Source organism: Choloepus didactylus, chromosome 7, assembly GCF_015220235.1.
Source record: "Choloepus didactylus isolate mChoDid1 chromosome 7, mChoDid1.pri, whole genome shotgun sequence".
In the NCBI taxonomy this organism is placed as follows: Eukaryota; Metazoa; Chordata; class Mammalia; order Pilosa; family Megalonychidae; genus Choloepus; species Choloepus didactylus.
The window spans coordinates 27,587,049-27,602,149 of NC_051313.1; the positions used below are offsets into that span (position 1 = coordinate 27,587,049).

Sequence of the window (15,101 nt, forward strand, 5' to 3'; positions counted from 1 at the left end):
ATATTCTTCTTAAACTCACATAGAACATTCACCAAGACAGACCACATTCTGGGCCATAAAACATATCTTAGCAAATTTAAAAGAAATGAAAGTCTGCAGAGTGTAATTTCAGACAACAAAAGGATTAAAGTGGGATTCAGTAACAGAAAGATATCTGGAAAATCCAAAAATATATGGAGATGAAACAACACACTTCCATATAACACATGGATCAAAGAAATGGTCTCATGAAATTTTAAAAATTTTAGGAACTACATGAAAATGAAAATACAACATCAAAATTTATGGGATTCATCCAGCAGGGAAACTCACTGCCCTTCCGCCTACTTGGGACGTGACTCCCAGGGACGTAAATGTGGGACACAACTCCTAGGGATGAACCTGGACCTGGCATCGTGGGATTGAGAAAATCTTCTTGACCAAAAGGGGGAAGAGAAATGAAACAAAATAAAGTTTCAGGGGCTGAGAGATTTCAAATGGAGTCAGTAGGTCATTCTGGAGGTTATTCTTGTATGTTATATAGATATCCCTTTTTAGTTTTTAGTGTATTGGAATAGCTAGAAGGAAATACCTGAAACTGTTGAATTGCAACCCAGTAGCCTGGATTCTTGAAGACAACTGTATAACTACGTAGCTTACATGGTGTGACTGTGTGATTGTGAAAACCTTGTGGCTCACACTCCCTTCATCCAGTATATGGACAGATAAGTATAAAAATGGGAGCAAAAATTAAATGAATAATGGGGGTAGTGGTGAGGGGATGAGATTTTGGGATTTTCTTTTTTATGAAAATGCTCAAAAATTCATTGTGGTGATGAATTCACAACTATACGATGGTACTGTAAACAATTGATTGTACACTGGATGATTGTAGGGTCTGTGAATATATCTCAATAAAACTGAATTTAAAAAAATGTTAACTACTGAGAGAAATTCATGGGATTCAGTGAAAGCAGTGCTTAAGGGAAATTTATGACATTAAATGCGTATATTAGAAAACATGAAGGACCTAAAATCAATTATCTAAGCTTCTAGCTTAGGAAAATAGAGAAAGAAGAGCAATATAAACCTAGAGCAAGCAGAAGAAAAAAAATTCAAATTAGAGCAGAAATAAATGATTTGAAAACAAGAAGTCAATAAAACAATAAAGGAAACCAAAAGTTTTTTGAAAAGATCACTAAAATTGCTGAATCTAGCCATGTTAACCTGCAAAAAAAGAGAAAAGACACAAATTATTAATAACAGAAATGAAAGAGGGGGTCATCATTCTTGATCTCATGGACATTAAAGGATAATGAATACTATGAACAACTCTAGGCCCACAAATTAGATAACTTATATGAAATGGACCATTTCTTTGAAAGACAAAAACTACCAAAACACATGCAAGAAGAAATAGATATTCTGAAGAGACCTATATCTAATAAAGACATTAAACTAATAATTAAGAACTTTCCCCTCAATAAAAGTACTAGACCCAGATAGTTTCACTGTTGAATTCTATCAAACATTTAATGACGAAATGATGCACATTTCTGTAACATCTAGTTAAAACAGAAGCAGAGACAACACTTTCTAACTCATTCTATGAGGCCAGCATTACTCTAATACCAATACCAAATAACAATATCCCAAGAAAGGTCAACTATACAACAATATCAGTCATGGACATAGTCGCAAAAATCTTCAACAAAATATTAGCGAATTTGATCCAACAATGTTTAAAAAGAATTATACACCACAACCAAGTGGGACTTATTCCAGGCATGCTAGGCTGATTCAACATTCAAAAATCAGTTAATGTAATCCATTACATCTATCCTATCAATAGACGCAGAAAAGCATTTGACAAAATCCAACACCCATTCATGATGAAAACTCTCAGCAAACTAAGAATAGATGAGAACTTTCTCAACTTGATAAAGAACAGCTATAAAAAACCTACAGCTGAAATCATCTTTACTGGTAAAAAAAACTAGACACTTCCCCCTAAGATCATAAAACAAGACAAGGATGTATGCTCTCACCACTCCTATTCAAGACTGTACTGGAAGTCCTAGCTAATGCAATCAAACAAGAAAATGAAATACAGATTGGAAAGGAAGAAATAAAACTGTGTTTTGTTCACAGATGGCATGTTTGTCTATGTGGAAAACCCAAAAGAATCAACAACAAAAAATCCTGGAAAAAATAAATGATTATAGTAATTTGCAGGGTACAAGGTTACTATTCAAATGTTAATTACCTTCCTATATGCCAATAATGAACAATTGGAGTTTAAAAGTAAAAGCACAGCATCATTTACATTAGCACCAAAAAACAAACAAATAAACAAACAAAAACTTAGGTATAAATCTAACAAAATTGTACAAGACCTGTAAGGGGAAAACTACAAAATTCTGATAAAAGAAATAAAGAAATTCTAAATAAATGAGATTTTCCACTTTATGGATAGAATCAATATTGTTAAGATGTCAGTTCTTCCCAACTTGATCTGTAGATTCGACATACTTCCAATCAAAATCCCAATAACTAATTTTGTGCATACTGACAAACTCTTTCTAAAAGAATAACCAATACAATACTGAAGAATAACCCACAATACTGAGAGGCTCCCCAGGATAAGGAACTTTCAATACTAAAAGGAAAATTCTAGGCAAGCTGGAATGTTGGTCACACTAACTTCCACAGAGAAGTAAAACCTGTGTTCCCTCCCTTTGACTCTGGGGTGGGGTGGGGGTGGGTGGTAGTGGTTTGTGACTGCTTCAATCAATAGAGTTGTGGTGGATTTGAAGCTATGTGACTTCTGAGGTTGTCATAATAGGCCACACATTGTTTGCCTTGCTTTTCTGGGACACTCTTTCTTGGAGTCCTAAGCCACATTGTCATAAGTCCAACCACCTGAGGTTGTGGTGCTCAAGAGAAGGTTTATAGGCACTCCTGTCAGTAGATCCAGCTGAGCCTGTCCTTCCAGCCATCCCTGCCAAGGCACAGACATATGAATGAAACCATCTCGGACCTTCCACACCAGCCCACTCACCGGGTGAATACCACTCAATGACCTCTGACAATACCATGTGGAACTGAAGAATCACCCAGGCAAACCCGGCCTGAATTCCGAAAGTTATGAGAAATATTTTTTAATATCTCTCTCTATAAAAATAGTTTTTATAATTATAGTTTATAAATTATAAACTGAAGTTTGTTATACAGCATTCAAAATTGGAACGGCGTAAAAATGGAAGAGCACAATGATCTGAAATGGGACACGAGATAGGCTAATGAATAAGTATGATTTACTGTTAAATCCTGTAAGATGGGACTAAAGATCCCTAAATATCTCCTTGCCCTCTAATGGGACTTGCCCCTGATTTCAAGGTAAAATTAAACATAGGCACAGATGGCTTCAGCTATGGTGAGACAAAGGGTCCCAATTAGGAATTGAATAGGACTTTCAATTGCAGGCACTGTTCTTATACTTTTTCTGATAGAGTGTTTTTATTTTGTTTTGCTTTGTTTGGGAATGTTGTTTGTTTTGGGGGGTTTGCAAACTGAATAAAAAGAGAAAAGTCAACCCATTTCAATGAGCAACTAGTAGAAAGAGAGGAATATGCAATAGTCATTAGAAGGTGTGCATATACCTTGTGACTTAAGCTTCTGAATCATACTAGTTAGGGTATAAAATTAGAGTCACAAAAATAATCTCATGGGGTATTTCTCTCATTTTGCTCCTAATTTTTAGCTCAGGATTTCCAGACACTATATCAAGAAATTTTCTCCCTCAACTAATTCTTGGAGTTCTACAAAATGTCTCCCACATGTTCAGAAACGTGGCCCTTCTGCTACTGTGGTGGTGGCAACAAACTTCATCTCTTTTGCTTGGATCCCTTTGGTTGCCTACTGCTAAGAATTCTGGTATGTAGAAGCTGTCCCTGCTGCTGCTGGTGATGAGAAAAAGTGGAAAGTACATGTTATATTTGGTTATGTGTATCTTAAAGCACTGTGGTTTTGACATCTTCACGTCATAGAGAAGTTACAGCGAAATAACCCTTTCAGTTTTTATTGCCAAACTTCCCTCTCTAGGACAAAGGCAAAAATCTATAGAAACTGAACCCAAGAACCGCCTGAACTGCAAACCTGTTGCTTTCTTCAGAATCCTAGTCCCTTATTTATCTGACTGAGAGAATGTCCTTAAATCAAAGCCCATTTATTTCCTCTGAGAAGTCCTGTGGGTATCACATGTGGTGAGAGGCACTGGTGACCAACGGCGATTATCACCCAGTTCCTGCCCTCAAAAGCTCACCTTGTAATAGTGACGATCGAGAACAAAAATAGACAATTATGAGATAGTTTAATACATGCGATGACAGAGGAAATAGAGATGACTATAAAAGCATAGGGTAGTAAGTCATCTAGACTGGGGAGCTACCTGGAAAAGATATCATGACCAAGAAAAGGTCTTGAAAGATAAGAAAGTTTACCTAGGCCAAGAAATGTGTTGCCAAGAGTGTGAAAAACAAATGCAGAAGCATGGAATTGGGAGAGGGCCTGACACTTTCAGGGATGTGCTAGCACCCTTGGCATAGTTTGTTTTCCAGAAGGCTCCTGGCTTCTTTCATAATATGACCACTGTCTTTGGCCTGCACCTCAATCTACCAGGTGTTCAGGGGCATTTTTTCAACTGAAGGTTAATAAAGTACAAAGTGGAATCATGCCTGAGGTAAAAACCACTGCCATTGTTTAAAAGGGAATTGAGGAGGTAAAATTAGGTGAAAGAAAAAGTTGATGGAGAAGAGACAGCAGTCCTTACCTCCTCCCAGGCATCAGGAGGTCTCCTCCTCTAGGTATTTTGGTTCTGGCTCAAGAGGTGGCCTTGGGAGATGGTGTGCCATCGGTCATGCAAAGTGGGACACATTTTCATGGGCACATTTCTCACCTGAGAGGTGCCAATTGCTGGCAAATTAAGCTGTGAGAAAACATGTCTTTTGCAGCAGCAAACTAAAATACCAGGTACTTAGCCCCCCTAATATAACCTACCAGTGGGTTCTCATTCTTTGCTGCTGTGTTTTTGAAGCCCATTCTTTGGGGTCCCACGTTTTGGTAGCCCCAGAAGATCCAGCTAGATTGTCTTTAATTTCCTTTTCAACTTGATACTCACTGTTCTACCCTTAGTTGAGAAATCATCCCAGCTATCCCTAAGCAGCTTTAGATGTCGAAATTTATCATACTTCATCTTACAAACAAGTTAGGCAGGTTACAAAAGCTTGAAATTCCATCCTCACATTATGTTGAGATACCAAAAAATCATAGACTTAGCATGTCAGGAGAGAGCTTAAAGATAAAATAATTGGGCAACCGAAGTTCTGCTATGGGTCAAGGGAAAGATTTTTGTAGAGAGTGAATGAAATTATGTAAGCTTAACTCCTCGTCTTTCTTTTTACTCTGCTCCTTCTTGATCAAGATTACTAACACGATAAAATGTTTTTGAACTCTTACCTTGATTTCATAAACATTATTGTCTCCAGCGTGTCATCTTGTCCCTTTTCCCCTGGATTCAATTCAGAAGGCCACAGAGGAAAGTGTCCTTATCTAAGTTCCTCAAGCCATAGCAATCTTAATTCTTCTTTATGGATTTATTTTCTTTTGTATTATACCCAAGTCATTTACTCCAAAATAATTTATTTCCTTAAATTAATTTTTTAAATAAATGAAGGTGGTGAGTAGAAATGGTTTTGGATTTGTTTTCAGACACTTTTGAAGTGGAGAAGTATCGAAAATAATACATTGCTACAAAATTATTGGTTTACCTGAGTCTTTTATGTCAGTCTAGAGCCTGTGAGCCAAACCTTGGGTTTAGAAACACCTCTCTTCATTTGAGAAAGTTAAAAGGATCTAAGGTAGCATCTGGAAGAATAAATAAGAACAGCTAATGAAAATAGTTTTTAAAATAGTAGATTGAATTCTAAAATGCCCTTCTAAATAGTAAAACCTACTTTGAAATAAAAACACATACACACACACATTTGACAAGGCCAACATAACATAATACTAGACATAGTTGAATAAAGCAGATTTGAGGGACCAGAACTGACTCTATTATGTGAATAATATGATATAGGTGGCATCACAGTCAATGAGAAACAGATGGACAATTCAAACAATTGTGTTGGCCAAAAAAATCAATGTCATAGAAAGGGTAAAAGAGACTGTTAATCGACAAGGGATATCACAAAAATGCAAGGTATGTAATTTGTTTGGGTATTAGATTAAAAAAATCTATTGTAAAAAGACACCTTTGAGCCAGTGAAGAAATCTGAATTTAGAATGAGTATTAGTTGATATTGAGGAATTACTGTTAGTTTTGTTAGGTGTGATAAAGGCATGGTAGTTACATGCTTTTAAAAAAGACATCTTTCTCATCTAGAGAGACATATTGGATTTTTACAGATAAAATGACTAAATGATTGGGCTTTGTTTTAAAATATGCCAGATTAAAAAACAAAAAAAAAAAAGTAGAGGAGAGAGAGATGAAATAAGAAAGACAAAATGATCATTGTTGAATAATATAATGAGAATTCATTATACTAGTCTCACTACTTTCATGTATGTTTGACATCTTTAATAACAACAATTTTATTTTTAAAACACTGGAATCATTTCTTCAAATAAAAATCTTCTAGAAGGGGGGGGGGGGCGGGAGGCAGAGTTTTTTACTGGTGGAAGTGCCAAAAGAAGACTATAAACACTACTTGTTCTTTACCCTTTCCTAGGAGAGCCCTTGAAACACATCTAGGGAACATGGTTTGAAAACTGCTGCATCTGGTTCAACACCCCCATTTGAGGGGAAGAGGTTGTCTCCAAACCCCAGAGTTGACTGCCCCAATCCCATAACTGAGTTATTTTTTGTAGCACGCACTGTACTCACCTCCTCAATTCAACCCCTGCCCACTCTGCCTCTCTCCCTTGTATATTACTGACTGCTCTTGGTGCCTGACAACTTAGTAATTATGTTACTCAACTTTTCATTTGTTCTTGTGTGCAGAATAATTCACAGTGCCGGGCTTTTTGTCTTAAGAAAGGACTGTTTTGGTAAAGAAAATGGTATTGAGATGATTGGTCAACTACTGAAAGAAATTTAACACCTCAACATATACTCCATTAAAAAAAAAAAATCCAATAGTAATAAAAAGAGTTAAACGTATAATAAAAATAAAACCATAAAATGAACAGCTAACATAAAGTTGTGGTTGAATGTATGTATGAAAGAGACAGCCTCCTATATTTTGAAAGTAAAGATGAAAATATGACTATACAAAATTTTTAAAATTCCATTTCAAACACACATTAATTTTTTTTTCATTTTTTAAATTACATTTGGACCTTTAAAAACATACACCATTAGTTATACCACTTTTCAGGAAATATCTATTCTAGTTTTTGGAAGCATATGTGTCACAAACTGTCTTTTGCTTCTAGTCTCCAAGACTATGGAGTTTATCAAAAAGAGAGTCTGACTGTGGGATCCTGAGCCTTGGGGTTTTGAATGTTTTGATTACTGTGAAACAATTTTAAGCAGATGAACTTAATTCTCAGCTGTTTTTCTTCTGGAATGGACTAATCATTTCGAAGTTACTTTTCCCATTACAAGAATATTCAACTCCTTGGGTTTTGTGGTCTATTCCATCTTTGGAAACTTGGTAAAAAAGTAATTGTTTTCTGTAAAATAAAATGAATTTACCAGAATGTACTCTACATTAATTATAACAAAAAGCAGCAAGATAACGTGTATGTGCTGTGTTCACTTTAATGACTGTTTTGTAAACTAGTAACTACTCTAACCTTGGAGACAGCCACTATTTCTGGATCAGTCTGATTCAAGAGTAGCCAAGGGCTACACTCAATACCTTAACACAACTCTTGGTACCTGACATTTTGATTAAAAATAGAAAAGGGGAAGTGAACCAACACTCATACGTGATTACATTTTCAAGAAGCTACTCTTTGCAGAAATAAACAGGAGAGGGGACTTTCAGGATGCTTTTGATGGGACTGGAAAGGGTTTAAAGCTATGGCTTTGGTAAGCACCCAAGTGAGCTGTAGGAAGGCGAAGGTAAGAGTAGATTCCACAGCATCAAAGGATAATTCTCCAAAGAGGTGGGCATTTTCTCAGTCTATATTCTGAGCATTTCAGCAGTTGAGGGCTAGAAACTAGGTCCAAAGAAAAGAGCCATCTTCACAACTGCTCTGGAAAAGGTGACTGTGCCATTAGGCCCATGAGGCTGTACGGTCCCAAAGCCTTTGGTAGTGTGATATGGACAAGAAAACAATGAATACACAAACCACATAACACCATTAAAACTCCAAAAAAACAGTATTTCATTTTAAAAAGTATTTAGAACACATGAAACAAGGTAACATTTATTCTTTTTTTCTCCTCTTCTGATATGGGATCTGTTGGTTGCTCCTCCACTGTTGCAATGTTGCTGTCTGAGCCAGTGTTGCTATCACTGGTTCCTTCCTTCCATACTGTCGACCCCCTCCTGCCCACTCTCCTTGTCCTCAGTAGATGTGCCTTCTTCACCATTCTGTTTGCCTTCTGTTGCTTATTCAAGATGTGCCTCCTCTGTCTCCACTGGAATGCTCTCATCTTCCTTCTTTTCTTCGATTTTATTAGCAGCTTGCTCTTCCTCAGGAACAATACTGCTCTGGCTGCATTCAGCTTGTCCTGCTGCCTCTTTCTCCCTTTCTCCCACCTTTTGTGGGCCTGTTCCTCTGCCTGTGCAATTTCAGCTGCAATTTTCTCCATATCCACTTCTACCTTCAAACTGCACAAACTTTTAAGTTCATTGTTAAATGAATCTGTGCTTTCCAGGAATTTCCTCTTCTTTTTTGGTGTCGCTCCTCTATTTGAAGAAGTTCAGCTTCCAGTTTTCACTGATGAGCCATCAAGGACTGGACCTGTCATTTGAGGACCTGCATCCTAGCTGTTGTGACAACTGACCGAACATCTGGCAACACGCTCACTAAGGATTTCACTGATGAGGTTTTTCTGGAAACGGGCGGTGGCTGTATGCTTCATTGAAAAGCTGTCATCGTAATCGCCTGGGTCTTCAGCAGGCTAAATGCTCATGTAAGGTTCTCCTTTCTCCAAGCGAGACTTTCTCTCTCAACTTTCTTCTTCTAAAGCAGATTCTCACAACTTTTTGCATTTATGTATGCAAGGTATGAGGGGGAATTATGATAGGCCTTCATAGATTCATTGTACTCTATCTTTTCTGCTACATATTCGTTTGAATATTCTTGTTTCTCTTCATCAGTGAGATCTCGTCACAGGCCACCAATAATCTTGCCAATTTCCCACAACTTTAGGTCAGGGTTGGAAGCCTTTACTTGGTCCCAGACCTTTCTGCTGTACCTCATGTAGGGCATCAGTGGCTTAACTGGTTGCTTTGGGAGTTTTGGAATTGTAATACCAGAGGATGCTGTGACCCGGCTGTTGGTGCCTGGGTTCTCTCCCAGCCCGTAGTTGTTGTAGGCAAGACGACTGTATGGATTGTATCCCACAAACCCTGGTGTGCTGGGCATTTGTGTGGCAGGAGCTGGGGTGGGAGGTAGGGTATAAGACGGTCTTTTTGACATTTTGGAAGATTAAGTTCTCAGTTCCTTAAGAATAATATGAGACACCGAGTGCAGAGAGGGCGCTGGCAGCTCCGGCTACACGTCCCTTTGTCCTACACACCCATATTAATTTTTAAAAATTTAAAATCATATAATAATCTAGGAAAAAAGTAATAACAAAAAAAAGACAAGTGGTTAACATTTTTATTATAAAAAGAGCTCTTAAAAATGCTAAGAGCACAGAAGAGCAAAAGGCAAAATAAAAAGGTCATACACAGTCATTTCATATAAGAAATATAATAGGCACATATATATCACTCTTAACTAAGGAATATAAATTAAAATAAAAATGAGAATTTTTACATATCAAAACAGCAATTTTCAAAGCATATCATATATAATTTTGGCTAACTTCAAAAGAGTCTTTAAAATGTTAAAATCTTTTTCTCTAATTGGTAGAATTTATCCTACAGAAACAAACATTAAAGAAAATATATGGTGAACAAATTATTTATCACAGTGTTACGTATTATAGCAAAAAGATTGAAAACAAATCAAACATTCAATAATAGAAGAATGATTAGGTAATTAATGGCTCAAATGCTCAATGACATTTTAAAAGAGAGTCTGTTAATGCAAAAATGCTTACCATCTAAGGGTAAGTATAAAAATAATGAATGACCGTTTCACATAGAAACTATCACCACTAACATTTTATAATTAAAGGCAAACATTCAAATTCAAAACCATTGAAATAAACTCTATAATTAGTCATTCTTCTCTTTCTGTGTTGAGATTAAATGAGTTTTTTTTGGTGTGTGTTCTTTCAAAAAAGTTTTTTCCCCTCAAAATTTCTCTAATAAATACTCATTACTTTCTTAATTGTGTTAAATATTATTTGAAAACCACATATCTTCACTTACAATGTGTAAAGAAGGAAGGAAGGAAAGAAGGATGGCTGTAGGGGCAGAGAAAGCAACACAGCACAGAGTCACCTTAGTGAAATCACTGCAGGCTGACGTATGGCTCTAAGATTTTGCAGGTCAAATGTCAGTTTACTAATAGATGACCTATTATCTGGGCTGTCTCCAAATTTGAGGCAGATGTAAAAACCAGGAAACCCTTGTATACATTTACAACTAGAGTTAGATCTAAAACTGAACCTAAATCATTGGCGTTCTAACACAAGGCCATTTGGGAGACACTGGAAAATTAAGGGTAGACAGACCTGGTTTCAAATCTTGATTGGTTTCAAATCTTGACTGGGCCATGACTTTGGTCTAGTTAATTTAACCTTATGTTACTCATCTATAGGTGATGTTACTAATAATTATCTTGCAGAGTTATTGTGAGGAATATGAGGTAGTTTGGTAAGCACAAAAGAGGGAAGAAGTTGGGTAATGTGAATGGCTATTTTCAACTGATTTCCCCAGGAATATATCTGACAAGGAACCAGAGTGGTAGCTGCCACAAGCACATTCCTTAATTAGCTGGCAATAATTGCTACGTATTGCTATTATTACTATGCTAGGCAAAATGCTAGGCACTGGGGATACAGCATTGAAAAAGACAAAAAGGGCCCGGCTTTCATAGAGAGTAGGATGTATTGTCAATCGCTGAACAACAATTTCCAATCCATACAGTGTTAAGGAGAGAGGAGAGGACTAAACAAGCAGACCAGAAATCCGAGAAGGCTTCAGGAGGCCGGGAGACTTCAGCTGAGATTGAAGGACAAAGAGGCGTTAGCTGGTTGAAAGAAAAGGAGGGATGCAATCTAGAAGAAGAAGCCATTTGTGCAAGGACCAGAGGTGGGAAGAAACTCAGAGCTCTGTAGGTACTGAAGAAAAGGCTCATTTAATCATCACAGCAAGCTTTCAGGAACACATTACTATTTTTGTTTTATAGCTGGGGGACTGAGGCTCAGAGGTTACGCATCTCAGTGAAGAGGTGACAGACACTCCCTCAAATTTTCAATGTCAGTTTACTTGTGCTTTTGCCACCTCAAAAAATTCCTAGAACCATAAATTAAAAAAAAAAAAAAATGTATTCCTGGACAGACTTTCAACAACTTCATGTTTGATGTTATGAGCATTGAAAGGCATGAGAAGAAAAGTGTTCTACTCCTCAAACCTCTATCCCACAAACAACTAAAAATATGCAAAATCTGGTCATTGATGAAAAATACATGTTACTTGCTATAAATGGAAATGAGTGGTAAATATAAAAGTAAGAACACCATGTCCAAACCATCAATACAGCTTTGCCCTGACATATGGTTGTGTTTATGGTTTTGGGAGATACTAAAAATAATAAAGGGCACAAGACTTGTTTTAAAGCATCCTTTCTTAAAATGTGCAGTGTATGAGGATGAACACAAGACCAAATCTTATTTAATGTGACAAAAATATCTTCAGATACCCTTTTGTTACAAATTCTCGTCTAATTCAACTTACATCACTTTTGCATGAAGCATCTGACCACAGAGCACACTGTTATCGATCATGCAAGTTTTGTGAACACTTTTCAAGAGGCAACATACTTTATGTCCTACAAATGTTGGAAATTCTCCAGAAGTCCTGGGGAAAATCTTAAGACCTTTGTGTTTCTAATTCTTGAAAACATTTGCAATCTTAGTGTAATGTGGCTTTTAAAATCAGTGCCTGCCTTTTAAACACCATCTTGCATTTAGCTCCAAATTGAGAGCATTGTTAAAAATATTTCTTAAGTGAAAAACAAAATCCAGACTAGATACTTGAATTGATCATCAGTTATCTTTGTCACCACAAACTCTGTGTGTGCCTAACACTGTGCTAGGCAGATTCATGACAAATTGAGAGAGTGAGTTTTCCTGTTAATGGTAATTTATTTCCAAGGCAAAGGTGCCAGTAAACCACACAAACACATGCACACACACACACAAGAGCTGTACATTCCTTTGATTTGTTAACTTGCTAACTATATTTTTCTATCAGAATTTTTTTTTTTTCTTACTAGGTTAGGATAATTTTATATGAGCAGATAACCACACTGAAAATTTTCATTAATTTTGTGCTATGTTTAATATATTATAGCTTCCTTAACACTCTTCTCTCACACATAATGACTAATCATCATGTAGAATCATCAGTTTAGAGGCAAAGCTTGGCTGTGATGCTGACTAAAAATGACTGGCCAAATGCCAATTGGCTTCTTCATTCCCACGTTTGCTACATTTGGAGCTTTAGATAACCATCACCTACAGTTCTTATGCTCTTTAATTATAAAGTGCTGCAAGTCCTCCAGACAAGTGAGAACCAGAATAAAGATGAAAATTAAATGCATTTTAATGGTTTCCAACTACACTCTTTAATTACAAAACTTAAACATCTGCTAGATTATCCCAGAGTTACTACTGAAATGTTTAACTTGGCACCTCTTTGTTAAAAGGAAAATATTTAGGGGAGCAAAGTGTAAGGTATCAAGGTATATTAAACAAGGGTGTTTGATAACATGAATTAACAAACAAAATCTAACAAAAAATGTTTTAAATGTATATGGGAAAAAGAAGGGGAAACTATATCTTTTAATCCATTTGAACTTTAACTGTAGATTCAGGATGGGGACCAAATTACAGAATTGAATCTTCAATTGTGAATGAAATGTGAGAGGAAAGTATATATTTTAAGATGCCATCAATCTGAAAATTTGGGTGACAGGTTAGGCTGAAGAAACTAATACTGTGAAAATGGAGAAGAAATATATGATTGATAGGTCTAAATCTAAAGAAATACTTTCAGTTGCATTATAGTTTATAGTGTCTGCTGTAGTTTTTTATTTTAAATTTTAAACTGTAACATGAATTTAAAATATTTCAAATATACAGAAAATAATATAACAGGCAAATCTCTGTTATAGTTTTTACTTACATTGAATTATAGATGATAGGATGCTGGATATAGTTAAACTTAGCTTCCAGATTACTTTAGTCTCACTGAAATTTGAAGCTCATGAATGTAAGGTGGTTTCTCTGAAATATTTACAAATCACCTCCCTTAAAAAAGGCAGTCATTGACAAGCTTGGCCAAAATATGGGAAATTGTCTGAGAACAACAATGTCTTTACTCTGGTAGTGTTCATTTATCCTTGATAGGTCTTTATGTAGTGACTAGTTTGAATGATTAGGAATTAATACACTAGAGAATTATTAAGGTCAATTTAATTCCAGTTGCTCTGAGTTGAGAAAAACTTGAACTTGAGTCACAATTGCATCAAAGTCTTCAAAGGGAATAGCAGACCCTGGGACTCCAACTCTTTGTTTAACGAATTTCAACATTTTACCTTTCTTCTTCCAGAGGTCTTTGAGTTAACCTCAATTGCAGTCATTTTCTCACAGTACTGCGCTTAAGGTTGGCTTGAACTTTTGTAGGGAAGGGTTTATGCAATAGTTTAACTGCATTCAGAATTAATAAACAAGCCTGAATATCTAAAACATGTAACACTGACCTGAGTTAGAAGAAGTAGTCTACTCTTCTCTTCACTTAACTTTTTTTTTTAAAGGCAGTTTTATTGAGATACATTCAGATACTGCACAAACCACCTGAAGTATACAATCACTGGCTCTCAGTATCATCACATAGTTGTGCATACCACCCCATGATCAATTTTAGAACATTTTCATTACCTTAGAAAAGAAATAAAAAGGAAAAAGAAAAACCAAATCCTCCCATATCCCTTACCCCCACCCCCACCCCATATTGACCTGTACTATTGGTGTAGTGCATTTGTTACTGTTGATGAAAGAGTAATAAAATATTACTGTTAGCTATAGTCCATAGTTTGTGATAGTTACATTTTTTCCCATAAACCCCTCTATTGTTAACTCATTGTAATAGTGTCATATATTTGTTCTAGTTCATGAAAGAACTTTTTTTATATTTGTACAATAAATCACAGGCACTGTCCACTGCTAGATTCACTGTGTTATACATTCCCATGTTTTAACCTCCAACTTTCCTCCTGGTGACATACATGACCTTAAACTTCCCCTTTCCAACACATTCACACGCCATTCAGAACTGTTGGTTATTCTCACAATAAAGTGCTACCGTCATCTTAAACATTTCCAAATGTTTAAGTTCAATCTGGTTAAACATTTTGCACATATTAAACAACTGCTCCCTATTTCCTTAGCCTCATTCTATATCCTGGTAACCTATATTCTAGATTTGTTGTCTATGAATCTGGTTTGTATCAGTGAGATCATATAGTATTTGTCCTTTTGTGTCTGACTTATTTCACTTAACATAATGTCTTCAAGGTTCATCCATGTTGTTGCATGCTTCGGGACTTCATTCCTTCTTACTGCTGAATAATATTCCTTTGTATGTATATACCACATTTTGTTTATCCATTCCTCTGTTGATGGACGCTTGGGTTGTTTCCAACTTTTGGCAATTTTCTTCACATACTTTCATAGGTTCTTAAACCCCCCTTGGCTTCTGCTA

General features: G+C 36.2%; 1 pseudogene; it reads right to left on the minus strand.

Annotated features, from left to right (window-relative positions):
• Nucleotides 1-8,392: 8,392 nt before the first annotated feature.
• LOC119540507 lies at nt 8,393-9,639 on the minus strand (annotated as a pseudogene).
• Between the last annotated feature and the right edge of the window lie 5,462 nt (nt 9,640-15,101).